Consider the following 17,288-nt stretch of genomic DNA (forward strand, 5'->3'; position numbering starts at 1 on the left):
GTTTCAAGACTATTTTTGAGATGCCCCTAAGATGAGTCTAGTTTGATGTTTTGAGATAATATATATAGGGCTAGTACTTATATTTGTGGGTTGATGGTAAGTTCTGAGGGTGTTGGTTGAACTTGTAGTATTAAGAGGAACACTATATTTCTTTATTGTTGTGGAATGCCTCTACCATTTATTAAAGAGTCTATGTGATGTTTTGTATAATTGTTATTAAAAAGACACTAAATGAATAAAATAATCTTAAAATTTAGAATAAAAAGTCTTTGTAAAATTTATGTTATATTTTGTGTTTTCATTATTGAAGAGGCACCAAGTGATTCAAGCAATCTTGAAAAAAGTTTTGAAATCAAAGAATTGTCATCTTGCAAAAGAGCATCAAACAAGTTTCATCGGAGATAAGAGTCTCCCTTTAACATCCCTTTAGAAGTAGTAATATATACTTTGCATCTAATTATAGATTGGAAAAAATAAAATAATCATCAATAAGGAATATGATTACCAATGTCTATTATTTGTTAATTCGAAATTAATGTATTCCTACAAACTACATTTGGGTTTTACCAAATGAAAATCTTAAGCCATCATGGCAATGTTGTTGCATGTATTCTAATGAAATAATAATACTAATATTGTTGTTATACAACTCGAACAACTTACCTACTAAGTAGGTTCAGTGGGACTATCCACGATGATTGAATGAATGGCTTATAACTATTATTCTTAATTTCGTAATCAAAATTTTGCAATTAAATATCACTCTTAACTTCTGAATTAAATACTTCTAAAAACTTTAGGGAAAAGTATGATGTATAAGAGTAACCACTTGCAATGCAACACTTTTTTTTAAATTCATGTTTTTTTATGAAGACAACGAATTCTTTTTATTTTATTAAAATAAGAAAAACATAAGGTGGTTTACTAATCATCGATTGAATTATTCAAGAACCTCTAATAATAATATATTCATCAATAAGGAATATGATTACCAACATATATCAATGTCAATTTAATATTACTAAGGTCACACTATCCACATTTTACCAAATGAAAATCTTAGGCCATCATGCATGTTGTTGCTAGTGGAATAATAATACTAATGTTGTTGGTATACAACTAGAACAATAATACCATATGAGATTCTTGTTCAAAAGGTTAACTTGAGATTACGATTGAGTACGAGTCTCCACCTTATTTGAACTAAATGTAACAATTCCACGTCAAAATTTCATGTAATAATGTAAATAAAGGCAAAATAAGACCAAGCTCACGGGACACGTATTACAAGCTAAATATTGGGCAAAACATCATAGTGGGTGTTCATGTGGTTTTTTATGGCTAAGAAAATTGGCAAAGGTTTTGAAAATTCAAAGAGACAATTATTGGCATTTATTTATGAAAATAATTGAAAATAGGATAAAAGGAAGGTGAAAGGTCACATATTGCATGTGTAGAGTAAAATGAAAGAAAAATAGAGGAAATTGAAGAAAATAGAGGCCTCAATGATGGAAAAAAAAAATGAGGCTCAGTGTGTAGCTTTTTTTAGTTGAGCCTTCTCTCATTTTTGGGTTGGAGCTCTCTCTATTCTCTCTCTCACACACTCTTCCACACTTAGATAATTCTTGGAGCACTCTGCATTGGAGAAACTAAGGCAAGGGAAGGATAAAAAATCAAAGGAAAGTAAGGATCAAGCAAGGAAAAGTTGGATCAAGTGGCTATAAAGGGATTACTTGCAGGTATCAAGTTGCATGTATGATTCCCTTGCTACTTTTGGCATGCATGGTACATGCATGTGACTATTTGTCTCTCTTACTTTCATTGGCATGAGATTTTCCAAGTGTGGCAGTGGTTTCAACTTTGCCTTTCCATTTCCAGATAACCATGGTGTGATGGGGTTCTTTCATTTGGTTGAGCTTTGGATTTCTTGATGGTTTTGGAATCGTGTGAGGTGGTCTCAGGTAAATTCCTAAGGGCCTAGGAATCCCTTGACCAGTAATGGTAGGATTGCGATAAAGGCTGAGGGTGGAGACGAGAAAATCCCTCAAGGTATTGGTGAAAAAATATGGAGGCATCGCAGCTTGTTTAGGGACTAGTGAATCCTTGACCAGTTTTGGCGAGATTACGGTAAATCCTGGTAGTGTATGTTTTTGTTTAGGCCTACAAATCCCTTGACTGATCATGGTGGCATTGTGGTAAATCGTGGTTGTGTAGGTGCTTGTTTCGGGCCTAGGTGTCCCTTGACAAGTTTTGGTAGGATTGTAGTAAAGCTTGGGGAATTTTGGTTTTTTTGTTGTAGTTCCCACGTTCATGATTGGAATATGGCATGGGGGTGATTAGCTAAAAGAAAGATTTGGCTAAACTCAATCTATGGTGGGGTTGTACATGGAAGTACGTGACTTGGTTGGTTTGTGTATATGTTAGTAAGAGCTCTTTCCCTAATGTACTTTTTATGATGTGGCTTTGATGGTTATTCTATGATTGTTATTATTTTGGTTATACGTTTGTTATAAGCATGGGTTCATGACAAATTTTATTTATGGATCTTATCATGTTTTGTTTGGTAAATGATTGGTTATTGAATGCATAAACTAATAGATTTTATTAAATCTATTATGAGAGGGAATCGGACCTTCTTGATGATGTTTAGATAAGTATGAGACACCTATGTCTAGATATGCATTTATAACCTATAGATTACATGTTCACAATGTGTTTGACAAAATGGTTGTCATGATTAGACCTGGTTATGTCAATTTCTTGAATAAGTTTTAAATTAATGGCTTTGTCCTAGTGTCATTTATAATTCTGGAAAGTTATATCAAGTTATGGGTTGAGGTCTAAATACTAGCCCTGAAAAAGTGGTTCAGATTGTGGGGTCACATGCTCAGAACTCAGAAATATAGACTGCATTTGTTGGGAGGCAGGGTTATCCATGCGACTGTAGGGTTATGGTTGTGAGCTTTCATTTTTATGCAAGCAATTAGGAGTCCATATAATTGAAAATGAAATCTAGCTCGGGGTTTGGACACCTCAACTGGTTGTTTAAATCATGTGGGTCATGTAACTCCTAAGGAAGGTCAGTAAGGTTTCATTTTTTCAACTCCATTTCCTTAATTTGATCTAGGAGGTTGAGTCATGTCATAGTATCCCTTAGCTCATTTTTACCTTCGTAGTTCAAAAAAAATGGGTAGATAAGGGAGGGGTGGTTACAAATTGGTATCAGAGCATGGTTCGATGCTTGGACTAGGTGTGCAGAATTTCATGTGTGTCACGCATTCATATGAGTTGTATACATGGTTCATATACATGCATTGTCATGGTTATGGTTGTCATGCATGAGGTCATGGTATGCAGTTGGTATTTTCATGCATGATGTCGGTATATTGATGTGATTATGATTATACATGTATCATGCTAATTTGGATTGATTTTGCAGATAAGATAGCCTCCCCTGAACTTCACTAAGGTATGTTGATTATGTTTATAATTTCATTTAGATGACATGGTATAATTGTAGGAAGAAGAATATCAAATATGACTAACAAAATGGTGGATTACAGTTCAAGTGAATCCTCTTATAGATGAGATGAGAAACCAACTCTCCGAACATAGAAGACACATTGATAATTTTGAAGGCATAGATAAAACGTTGTGAAGTAGATAATGACACGATCATTTAGTCATAAGAGAGACTTTTCATAACATAGGAGAAACAAGTAGAGGTCAATGCGATTATCCTTTAGAGTTTGTTAGATTTGCGAAGATTTGGACAACCACATATCAGTTACATACAAGAGGATAGGACTAATGGGGCATATGAGAGTAGGTATCATAGTTGGCACACGCCAGAAAGAGATGACATAGTTAGAGATGGAAGGTTTTTGGATAAACCTGATAAGGGAGGCAATGGACATGGGTTCTACTCTAGCTCTAGTTTAGACAGATATCATGGTCATCATTGCTATCATCCTTAAAGGAGAAGTGACAAGGGATATTTATTAGATGAGTTTAAGAAATCCAAGCCACCTACATTTGATGGAGAGTTGAAGAAACTAGAAGATGCAAAGGCATGACTGCTTGGGATGAAGAAATTATTCCAGTTGCATAACGACATAGAGAACATGAAGGTAAAGATAGATATTTTTAGTCTCAAAGGGAAAGTAGACATCTGGTGGGATGATGTGAAGCATGTCAAAGACATCAAGAAAGAGGAGTTGACTTGGCATGAATTCAAGAAGAAGTACCTTTCATAGAGTTACTATGATAGTAAATCCAAGGAGTTCTATGAGTTAAAGATGAGATTGATGACAAATGAGGAGTACATGACTAAGTTCCTAGAGTTATTGAGATATTTGTGGTACCCTAAGGATGAGAAAGCCAAAATTCATAGGTTTTTCCATGGATTTCCATTAGCATTTAAGGATTAGATTGAGTATGATGAGCCTCAGTTACTAGAAGAAGTAATTAGGAAGTTGAAGAACTATTATGAGAAATCAAAGCGTAAGATTGAGTCTAAGTATGGTTGGAAAGGGAATGACAAGACTAAAGGTAAATGGCCACCGAAGAAAAGAATACCTCAGATGTAGGTGAGCAATAGAATGTTGTTCCTTACAAGAAGTTTAATGTAGTTGAGAAGGGACATGGGTTGCAGCCTAGAGAGAAACAAAATAGAGGTGAAGGTAGGAGACAGTTAGAGTGTTGGATATGTGGCAAGGATAATTTCAAGAAGGATTGTTTGTCATATCAAGGTGTTAGGCCTCAAATTTACAATGCTCAGGAGGTGCATATAGTTGGGGATGGTGGACAGAGAATTCCTTGAATCTATGCAGCATTTGATAACAATCAAGCATATCACTAGGCATATATTATTAAGATGGACGGTAATATTTGTGATCGAGTTGTTTCTATTTTTATTGATCGTGGATCAAATTATAGTACTGTTAACCCTGACCTAATGGATAAGTGTGGTTTGAGAAAAGAAGTGCATGCAAATTCTTGGTTAGTGCAATTAGTGATAATTACTATGAAAAGAGTTCATCATTGGGTAAAAGCGTGTGCATTCAAGATAAATGGTATGCCTACATCAACACATATGAATTTACTTCCATTAGGATCGTAAAGTATGCTTTTGGGTATGGATTGGTTGTATCTTCACAAGACTATGATGGATTGTTATGAAAAGGAAATTGAGTGCTTAGATGAAAATGGAAAACATAGAATATTGCAGGGTAGGAAGAGGGCAACATCAGTCAAAATGTTTACAACTATGTAGGCAAATTGTATTCATAGGAAAGGGTTTGTGTTATTTGCAGTTCATATCTCCAGTGATAAAGGTAATGATGTTGAGGATGCAGAAGTCTTGAAGAGGTACCTGGTCTTCCAGTAGTTGTAGGATGTGTTCCTAGTAAATATTTAAGAGTTTTCACCTCACAGGGAGTTGGAATTTTCCATTGAGTTGGTACCAAAACCAACACCAACATAAAAGGCACCTTATAGGATGAGCATGCTAGAGCTGGTGGAATTGAAGTTGCAGTTGAAGGAAATGCTTGACAAGGGATACATTAGGTCAAGTGTGTCACTTTGGGGTACACTAGTATTTTTTATCAAGAAGAAGGATGGTACTCTCAGGTTATGCATTGATTACAGGAATTTGAACAAGGAAACCATCAAGAACATGCATCCATTACCGAGGATTAATTACTTGTTTGACTAGTTGAAGGGAGCAACAATTTTCTCGAATATTGATCTGAGATCAGGATATCATCACGTATGCATCGAAGAAGAGGACATCTACAAGAATTCTTTTTAGACGAGGTATGGGCATTATGAGTTTGTTGTAGTCTATTTTGGTTTGACTATTTCTGTAGCTACTTTCATGTGTTTGATGAATAGTGTATTGCGTCCTTAGTTGGACAAGTTTGTGATTGTATTCATTGATAATATATTGATATATTCTAAGAATGAGGAAGTGTGTGCCAAACACTTAGTAGCAGTATTGAGGTTGCTAAGAGAGAATCAGTTGTATTCTAAAATTAGTAAGTACAGTTTCCTTCAGATGGAGGTACATTACTTAGGGCATGTTGTTTCCAAGGAAGGCATAGCATTTGATCAGAAAAAGATAAGAAATATCATGGAAAGGGCAACTCCTATAAATGTGGATGAGATTATATCATTCATGGGGTTAGCAGGTTACTACATGAGATTCAGCAAGAACTTCTCACAAATTTTCTATCCTATTACATCATTGAAGAGGAAAGGTGATCCGAATGGAAAATGGCATCAACCCATGGTACTCATCCACCCATATTATTCATCGACCCATGGAATTTACCCATAGTATTGTAAATGGCATTCGCCCGTGGTATTGTAAAATCCACCCATGGTATTCATTCACCCATGGAATTTACCCATGGTATTGTAAATGGCATCTGCCCGTGGTATTGTAAAATCCACCCATGGTATTCATTCACCCATGGAATTGACCCGTGGTATTGTAAAATCCACCCATGGTACTCATCCACCCATATTATTCATCGACCCATGGAATTTACCCATGGTATTGTAAATGGCATCCTCCCGTGGTATTATAAAATCCACCCATGGTATTCATTCACCCATGGAATTGACCCGTGGTATTGTAACTGAAAAATACTATAAGTAACAAGTCACATTTTGTAAAAGGACAGATTGTCCGCCACAATGTAGCCTTTACAGTTATTATCGGTTTTAATAAAAAAAAGTTTCTTTGTGGTTTTGTTTATTGGACATTCTCCTTATTTTTCTTCTGGCAATTCAAGTTTTCAGATCTTGGGGTCCTTTCCCCCAAGATCCATTGCAAGTTTTCAGATCTTGGGGGTCTCTCCCCAAGATCCGGATCATTGGTATCAGAGCAGGTTATGATTCCATGGGAACGAGGGTTTGATGCATGTTTCAGTTTCAAATTTTGCAGCAATATTCAACAAATTTCAGGCATGTGCTACAACCTCCACAGAGCACTTTCTTGGGTCAAGCAGGAAGAATTTTTCTTTTTTCATTTTTTTGTAGGATTTTTTTTGGGCGGCGACTTTGCAGATCAGATCTGAAACATTTGGTACAAAATTTACAAAATAAAATACCAGATCTGGATTCCTCTCGAAAAATCACCCAATTTCAAAAAAAAAATGGGTCAAATCGGAGTCCGGATGTGGGAGATATCGCTGATTTAAAATCAGCTATTTTATGAGAATTTTTGTGACGGCGGAACTGCCAGATAAGGATTTCCATCACATGGGAAGATGCAACATGGTCCTTCTGCTTCCAAAAATAGGTTATAATAAATATTCTGAGTTATATTGGCCGAGTTATGTCCATTTTAATTCTGGAGCAGCATTCGGAGTGGGTTTCCATTGGAGACATGCCCTCCCACCCCACTTTAGTAGGCACCTGCTTCACATTCATCAGTTTCAACATAGCAGCAATCGGCTTGGGTTATTTGGAGATGTGCCCTCCCACCCCAGGCTATGTAGGCACCTGCTACTTCATTAGCAACCAACATCACGGTTGTTGGTCATCCACAAACCCACACTTCATCGAAGTCCATTTGCTAGGCCGTACACTGTTAGTATCACAGTTGGTCACAAGCATTACAGGGTATCTCTATCCTCAGATCTTCGTTCTTCATGGTTATGGGTCATCCACAAACCCACAGTTCATCGAAGTCCATTTGCTAGGCCACACACTGTCAGAATCACAGTTGGTCACAAGCATTACAGGGTATCTCTATCCTCGGATCTTCAATTATCAGGGTTTTGGGTTAACCACGTAAAACCCTTATCTTCAGTGGATCTTCATATTCAACAAAGGCTTTGCAGGAGGGAACTTTACGCAATGGGGACCATTGCTTCTTAAGGAGGGAGGAATGATCCGAATGGAAAATGGCATCAACCCATGGTACTCATCCACCCATATTATTCATCGACCCATGGAATTTACCCATGGTATTGTAAATGGCATCCGCCCGTGGTATTGTAAAATCCACCCATGGTATTCATTCACCCATGGAATTTACCCATGGTATTGTAAATGGCATCTGCCTGTGGTATTGTAAAATCCACCCATGGTATTCATTCACCCATGGAATTGACCCGTGGTATTGTAAAATCCACCCATGGTACTCATCCACCCATATTATTCATCGACCCATGGAATTTACCCATGGTATTGTAAATGGCATCCGCCCGTGGTATTATAAAATCCACCCATGGTATTCATTCACCCATGGAATTGACCCGTGGTATTGTAACTGAAAAATACTATAAGTAACAAGTCACATTTTGTAAAAGGACAGATTGTCCGCCACAAGGTAGACTTTACAGTTATTATCGGTTTTAATAAAAAAAAGTTTCTTTGTGGTTTTGTTTATTGGACATTCTCCTTATTTTTCTTCTGGCAATTCAAGTTTTCAGATCTTGGGGTCCTTTCCCCCAAGATCCATTGCAAGTTTTCAGATCTTGGGGGTCTCTCCCCAAGATCCGGATCAAAAGGAAAGAAATTTGAATGGACAGAGGAATGTGTGACAAGTTTTGAGTAGTTGAAGCAGTTATTGACAAATGCTCCAGTTCTCAAGATTTTAGTTCTGAAAAAATAGTTGTGGTGTTTATAGATGCTTACAGGAGAGAACTTGATGGAGTCCTAATGAAGGAGGGACAAGTAGTATGCTACGATTCAAGGAAAGTAAATGACCACATGGAGAACTATGTGGCACATGATCTTTGTTTGAAAATGATCATTCATGCATTGAAGATGTGGAGGCACTATCTTCTTGGCAAGAGGCTCATTCTGATGAGTGATCACAATGGTTTGAGGCACTTGTTTGACCAACTGAATCTAAATACCACGCAAGCTAGATGGTTGCCCATGCTCAGTGAGTTTGGATTCAAGATCAAGTATATTAATGGAAAGAACAATATGGTTGCATATGCTCTTAGTAGAAGGATACAACTAAATCATATAGAAACTATGAGTTCATATGGGATATATTTACTGGATTGGATCTTATAGACATGACAACAAGATGACAGGTACAAGGAGCTTAGGCATAGGTTACAATAGCAAGGTATAATTGAATAGGATGTGGACTATCATATCACGATATATGGTTTGGTTAGATTTAGGGACAAGATGTATGTTCTGAACAACAATTAGATCAAGAAGCTTATCTTGAGGGAATTTCATGTTAAGTTGTATTCAAGTCATCCAAGATATCAGAAGACATTGACAATGGTGAAGAAGTTCTACTATTGGCCAAATTTGAAGAAAGAGGTGGGAGAGTTTGTTGCGAGATGGTTGGATTGTCAATAGGTAAAAGAATAGTGTAAGCATCGAGGTGGGTTATTATAGTTGATCTTATGGGATTCCTTATATTGGGGAAACTCATCGCTCCATTAAGCAAGGAATTCAATAGCATGCAACAAACATTAAACATAATTGTTCTCCCTCTTCAACTATAGATGAACATGCTCAGAAGTCTAAAAACCATGTCTGCAATGAGAATTCTCATGTCATCATGAGGATTGATCACTTCTATCACAGGAAGTTAAGGGAAGCCATCGAGATTGAGAAACATGTGGTTAGTATTAATAAGGACGATGGTTGGAAATTGAGTTGGAGTTGGATTTATGCTATTCCCCTTTTTCCTCATTCTTCTTTATTTTTTCTCTTTTCTTTACCATTTCCCTTATTGTTCCTTTTTCTTAATAATTTTTTTTTTTACTTTTTTTATTTTTTTATAAGTTATTTATCTATTTATTTTATTTCTATTTATTTATTTTTATTCATTTATTTATTTATATTTAATTATTTATTTTTTTTCCTTAACTAATTAATGATCCTTTTAGAGATTTTTCTTATAATATAATATATTGACCAATTCAAATAATTGATTAAATATTTATTAATATAATTTTGACTTCTTGATTTATTGATTTTTTATAATATAACATATTGACTATTTCAAATAAAGGATTATATATTTATTTTTTGTATTAGTATATTAATATATTGACCTATTCTCTTATCAAACATTCATTTTTTTTTAATTAAAATACATTATTCTCCTAACAGCTATCTCTAGAACTGGATGCATCTTTGTTATTTAAACAAGTTGATAGAATGATTTTTTCACCTTTGTCTTGAGGATGAACCACATTAGTTGGTTTGAAAAGTTGACCAACAACATAAAATATGATTAATCTCAAAGTCAATATCAAATCCATCATCATTGTATATCAAGGAATATACCCCACCCAATTATTCATAGGGTATGTCCTTTTAGGATAATTCCTATCTTGGAATAACACATCCTCAAGGAATTTCCTCTTCTACTAATCTTAGCTACAGGTCCAAGAGTCTTGTAAGGATGTAACCTTGTTGCATCACAGAGGCATGATACCATGAAGCACTATTATTAGTCTATGAGGAGGCTTATAGCCATATTTTGATTGAATGTATATTTTATGCTATGTAGCCATAATGTTTCTTATGGTTCTATTGTCTCTTTCAATGCACGTGATGTGTATTCAATTTAATTTACACGTGTCATAAATGTCTATATAGAACATGATTAGAAAATGCATCTTTAAATGTTCTTAGATTTCTATAAATATGTCGATATTGGATGAAATCCAAATATCTTTCTAGAAGGTGAACCCTAAAGAACATGTGAAGCATAGTTGGACTGCTAATTGAATAGACATTAGTCAATTGTAGTACAACAAGTTGTGAGTTGAGTCTCATAACTATATCACAAATATCCGAGGAAATATATTAACACAATTGTTCGATCACTCTCTTATACTCAACATTATTATTGTTAAAGAGAGCGATAAAAATCCCTTGTAAACTCACTAACTCGCCATTTATAGGATATGTAGCCCATGATGTAGAAGATTTCTATAAATATGTCGATATTGGCTGAAATCCAAATATCTTTCTAGAAGGTGAACCCTAAAGAACATGTGAAGCATAGTTGGACTGCTAATTTAATAGACATTAGTCAATTGTAGTACAACAAGTTGTGAGTTGAGTATCATAAATATATCACAAATATCCCAGGAAATATATTAACACAATTGTTCGATCACTCTCTTATACTCAACGTTACTATTGGTAAAGAGAGCAATAAAAATCCCTTGTAAACTCACTAACTCGCTATTTATAGGATATGTAGCCCATGATGTAGAAGAAAGGTTTCAGGTACTACAACTAGCACCATCAACGTAACCAATGTATGGTTCAAGGGATGTCAAAATCTGCAAACAAAATTTAAACATAACTAACAAAAACTGTAGAAAAATTTGAAGGGGACACACTAAAGATATGCTCAACACACTTATATAGAACATGTACACGATGCACTACGAAAAATATCAACCATAGTATTCATTAATGTATAACCCATTTCTAGGTTGCACCAAGGGAACTCCATGAAAATCAACAAGCTCATAGGGCTCCTTTAGCAAGAACACATTTAACATTATATAGACCTAGCCACATTGGCTCGAACATACCCAATCTTAATTTATCACAATCTTTATTGTATTGTGAAATAATATCTGTTTCTGAGAAGACAATAAACTTGACACTCTTGTCATATTACACCTTGATACGTTTCTTATGGGCTTCATTAGCCATTGCAGCATCACGTCGGGTTTCATCTAACTGTGGCATATGTAACATATGTTCCTCTTATGTGGAAGTGGGAAGAAGTAGTTCAACAACAAGTTTAAGAGATATAATTTCAAATTTGATTGCAAGGATTGCCTCCAAACCATAAAAATTTTGGAATGGTCTCAACTCGATAGTATTCCTAATGGAGGTTCGGTACACCCATATGATCGTCTAAAGGAAAAGATGAAAATGTTATTTATGGACCCCTATCATGCATTGAAGCATTGTTTTGAGAACTTTTTTGATTTCCTCAACTTGCCCATTCACTTGAGGAAAGTACGGAGTGGAACTCTCATGGAAGATTCCCACCTTGGCAGTCAATTCACACATCATCTAATTGTGTTAAATTTTTTCATGCTCCATAAACATAGCCTCTCGAACACTAAACCATTTAGTGACATGGTTGAATAAAAAGAGAGGAGTTGTTTCGTTGCTATTATTGTATGTAGCCATAACATCGATCCACTTGGTAAAATAGTCAAATGCTATAATGATATAGTCATGCCCCCCAACCGAGTGAGGGTTACATGTCGTGAAATCAATGCCCCATTTTTCAAACAGCCCTATGACTATAAGAGGTTGCAAAGGAGTGGGAGGAGCATGGTTCTTATCATCTTATATCATGGAAACATTACACTTTTGGATGGCAAGGATGCAGTTGCGAAATATGGTAGACTAAAACTAACCAAGACACATGATCTTCTATACGGTGGCATAACCAAGGATATGACCACCACATGCCCCACAATGCCATTCATTTAAGACTTTATCGGCCTCCTCATGAGTGAGACACCTTCGAAATACCATATTGATAGCATGATGGTAGAGGGTGTCATCAATTATAATGTAATTTTTAGCTTTATATCGGATACGCGGTAGACCATAGTGAGAGGAATCAAACCAAAATGTACAGGTTTCGAGATATATGACAATGTCTCCATATCATGGGTCAAATGAAAAAATTATGAAAAAAAACTCATCCATAATATCATCATGAGATATTGTCTTAGTTTCAGGAGTGGGAAGGTCGAAAATTAGCTTAGCAAAAACTAAGGATTTCTTCGACTCCGATTTGATGAATTCCAAATCAAAATCTTGTATGACGACAATCCACTTGGAGTACTTGATCCCCTCTAATTGTAGGATTTTGAATATGTATGCTTAGATAACGTTAATGGTTATCTAATGAAGTGATTTATGTCTCCTTTAATCAACAATTATTTGGATGACTACTTAGTTGGCTTCAATTACTGAACAAATAGATCTATCCTACAATAGTGAGAGTAAATACTTGAGAAAAGCTTGTGGTACTCGCCTCTCCCTCATATCCATTATGGGATCATGGTATGAGTGTCCCCTTCTCACAATGCAAAAATAGATTTATTGTTTGATCACTGCATAGCATAGGATTTATTTTTAAATAGAGAATCGTTTCTCAATTCCTTAGAAGTACATACAATTTTAATTTTGGTTTCTTGAGTTTTATATGGTTTAGAAGCACTTCCATTCATAGACTTTTACATTAGCCATTAATAACTCTGTTTTCCCTAAATTAAACTCATCTTTTCCATATGTAAATGAAGTTGTGCATAAATGAAGAAAACAATGTATGTTGTTGTAGGAGTTTTTGATCTTCACGAAGATTCATCTGACTAGCCTTGTCCAAGTCTTCTCCACCTATAATGCTAATGTCGAGAAAACCCTAATGTGAGTTTCTTTTTTGTAGCAAAGTGGACATCTTCCTTGACCAAGTTCAACCATATTAAAGACGTGGGCTCAACCTTGGGTAGTGTGCACCTCGTTTGTGGCTTATTGGCCCATCACACATCTTCCCCACACTTTATTCCACCTTTCCTACCTCCTTATTGATTTCAACCTATTTCCCATATTAAAACAAGGCATCATGTAGTATAACTATGGAATCTTGTAATACTGCACGATAACAACCTCTTTTAAGCTCAACTTGAATAGAAATGATCATATGAGCCTAGTTTAGGCCTCCACTTGGATTCCGTATCCTTAACACCATTCTAGACCTTTTTCCTAGTACTTGTATCCCCCGCCCAAAAATCAAATTGGTTCAATTATCATTTACATTCATAAAATGGAAAATCAAAGACGCTTTTCTACAATTTCTAGTTAGTACATGCATGAAGCATTCGCAATAGTTTTTTAATAACTTCCATGCTTATTTAGTAAAGATAACTAGATGTTAGAAGCAAGGTTAAGTTAGGTGGCTTTTGAAAGAAATATGTGTAGACTCTTAGCTAGATGATTTCATGTCACATGATAACACTTTCCAATTGAGCATTTTCATTCCATATAGTAGGCAACATTTCCTTTCTAGTCAATACAAGAGTGGTTTGAAAAACCCTAATGGTCTATAGCCATAGCTGAAAAGTGATAAAAGTATATCGTTGCATCTAATGTGTATACATAATTGTCACCTCCAAGTTTCTACAAACCCGAGGTTGATGAAGTAAAGTTGGTATCCTTAGGAGTTCAGGCATCTTTGTAGCAATATTAGAGCTCATCATAATACATACAAAATAAATGAATATTTATTTAGTTTATCAAAATCACTAAGAGTGGCAAAGATTAAATCACTAGCTTGGTTTATTCTACATAGCAAGTCCCTTCGAAGGTAATGATAGTGGGGAGGCTTTGAGAGTTCAGCTCAAAAAAATATTTCAATTAAAAAAACATAAATTGTGGTGCCCAATTTGTGTTATAAATATAGCAAAGGTTAGATTATCATCACCTAGTAGACAATGGCACACTTGGGAGGAAGTGGATAACCAATCCTCTAAATTTGACAATCCATCTTTAATATGATTATTTTACTATGGAACTTCATTCACTTAACTACTAGACATTTAGAAGATTATTTGGCTCTTATGTGAAGACATGTGGTGACATTTGATAAATCTTAGAGTCATTGAAGTACTTTAGCTGCTAAATATTTAGTTAGAATATATTTTAGAATCTGTACTAGGATATTTAGTTAGAATATATTTTAGAATCTGTAATCTGTAGGGAAAGAACCTGTTCCTCAGCCTTGGCGAAACATGCAAATAAGACAAACCACCATATATGCCTTGAAAACACAAAAGTCATTGCAAATGAAAAACACTATTTCAAGTGAAAAGTCAGGGAAGCCCTTGACATCATAAAACACCCGCATAACCTCAATAGGGATGGAGGCTTGGAAATTAGTAGGAATTGGACCTCACTCCTCACCCATGGATTAAATTGACGCCCTCTCTTTCTCTCTTTAGGGCTAGCTAATTAACTTTAAAACTCATCTTTAGCAATTCATTAACATCCTGAGTAATTAAAAACTTGCAAGGATTAAATAAAATAATCTTAATTACCATAAAATTACAATTACTTAAACAAAATCATTAGGGTTAAATTAATAATTATTTTATAAAATATAATATAATAAAAATCCTAATGCAAAAACAATTTAACTCAAACAATAAAAAAATAATTATTTTATGAAATAGAATATAATAGAAAAACTTAATGAAAAAACAATTTAACTCAAAAAAAAAAAATATATGTACAAAATAGAATATAATAAATAAAAAAACCTAATAAATGTGGTTAGACTCTAATTTAGTGGAGAATTTTTATTTTTAATTTAGAGATCATAGTTAATTTTCCCATATTGGGATAATATTGAAGGATCACATACATGATAAAAAATATGTGATAAATGTAGTTCTCTTTAATGTTAAATGAAATTGTAAATAGTTTTTCATAAAAAAAAAAGTGATGATGCCCCCTTAGTCCCCATATTTTGAACACATTATGAACTATTTTAAAATGCTAATATCATTAGTTCAAATATTGAGAATCCTAGAATACATAATAATTCCATTACATGTAAAAGGATATTCTACGTGTTAACTCAATGATTACAAGATTATGTTAAAATGGAGATGTAGAGTAATGATAAGCCTCACATAGATTTGATAGCAACAATTAATACCAAATTCTACTAAAAGTTTTAGACATTTCTCTTTAGAACTATTTCTCCACCCCATCTAATGGTTATCTTAGTGGCTCATAGGAAAATGGAAAAAATTATTAACCCACAAATTTGTTATCTTGATATGTAAAATATATAAGTTATTTTTATTTTTATTTTTTCTTTTACATATATTGAGTTACTAAATTTCAATTCTATATTATCAAATTTCACTTAGTATTTAGTATATATGGTTAAAAGTGGAAACTAAGGCCAAATTCCACTTTGAAAGACTCCTTTGAGGAAGATAATTATGGGATTAAATTCCTCTTCTAGAGAAAACCAAAATGAACCTAAAAATCATAACATTTGGTTAAAGAAAAGTATGATTTTGAATTTTTTTAAAAATTAACGAGATTGGCCTCCTATATGTCACCTCAATAAAACCAAAATCACCTCTCTTCAACCGCATGGAATTGTATATATAGAGGAACCTTATCCCTAATTTTGGACATATCCACTTGCTAGAAAATATTTCTAAGGCAACCATGGTCTTCGAGGAAGTTTGAGAATTGATTGTTGGTGATATCCACTTGCTAGAAAATATTTCTAAGGTAACCATGGTCTTCGAGGAAGTTTGAGGATTGATTGTTTGTGATATTCTTCACTACGGTCCAGTCTCTTCAAGTAGGATATTCGCAACACATGAAGGCCAAGGATGAGGTTACAAAAGGTGTTTGAAAGTATGTTCATGAGTCTAAAGTACACCAGAGGCACGACGGGCCTTCGAGTCTAATCAATGGATGGTTTCGGTTGTGTTCTCCGTGTTTAGATAGCCCGCAATCCCTATATTTATTGGAGGACAACTGCAGGCCTCTTATGGGCTAGTTGAAAGGGAAGTTACGCCTTCTTACTATAGCTAAAGTCAAGCTATAGGCAGACGGGGCAGGAAAAAAAGAGGAGGTTAGCCCTAGTGAAGAAGGAGGTTAGCCGTAGTTATTTAAGGCAGTGTTGAAGGAAACTGAATGGGCTGACATTGTCTACAATATGACTCTAATGAAGTTCCATATCGATTTTTATTTCATCCATCATGTTAACAATTCAAGTTCCATATCGATTGTTATTTCATCATCATGTTAACATGATTGGATTTTTGTAATTGGGCTTTTTATACTGAGTAAAGAAGGTTGCTCTATTTGGACTAGGACTGCGGTCCTCTTTAAATAATATTTGTTGCTTTTTTTTTGGTCCTCTTTAAATAATATTTGTTGCTTTTTTTTTAACTATGATCTCTCGTTAGGATTGAATTTTCAAGCTATTGTATAAATAAAAGATTCTCTTGGGCTACATCTTTTTAATTTGTATATGTCTCTTTCTTTTTGTTGAATATTTAATATAAAAAATAAGAAGAACTGATCAAGGGTTTCCCATCTTGAAGTTGGTTCTGCGCTTCTGTGCTCGTCTCTCCTACATTTATGGTTCATGTTCTTTCTCAGTTACAGTCATGTGATAATGTTTTATGTGATTTCGTAAGGAAATAGATGTAATTAAAATCAAGCTAACATGAAGTAACTATTCTCATCAGGTATGTAGTTGGAGTGAG

Source organism: Pinus tabuliformis, chromosome 5_1 (genome assembly GCF_031772625.1).
Source record: "Pinus tabuliformis cultivar Carrire ecotype Pingquan chromosome 5_1, CPIR1, whole genome shotgun sequence".
In the NCBI taxonomy this organism is placed as follows: Eukaryota; Viridiplantae; Streptophyta; class Pinopsida; order Pinales; family Pinaceae; genus Pinus; species Pinus tabuliformis.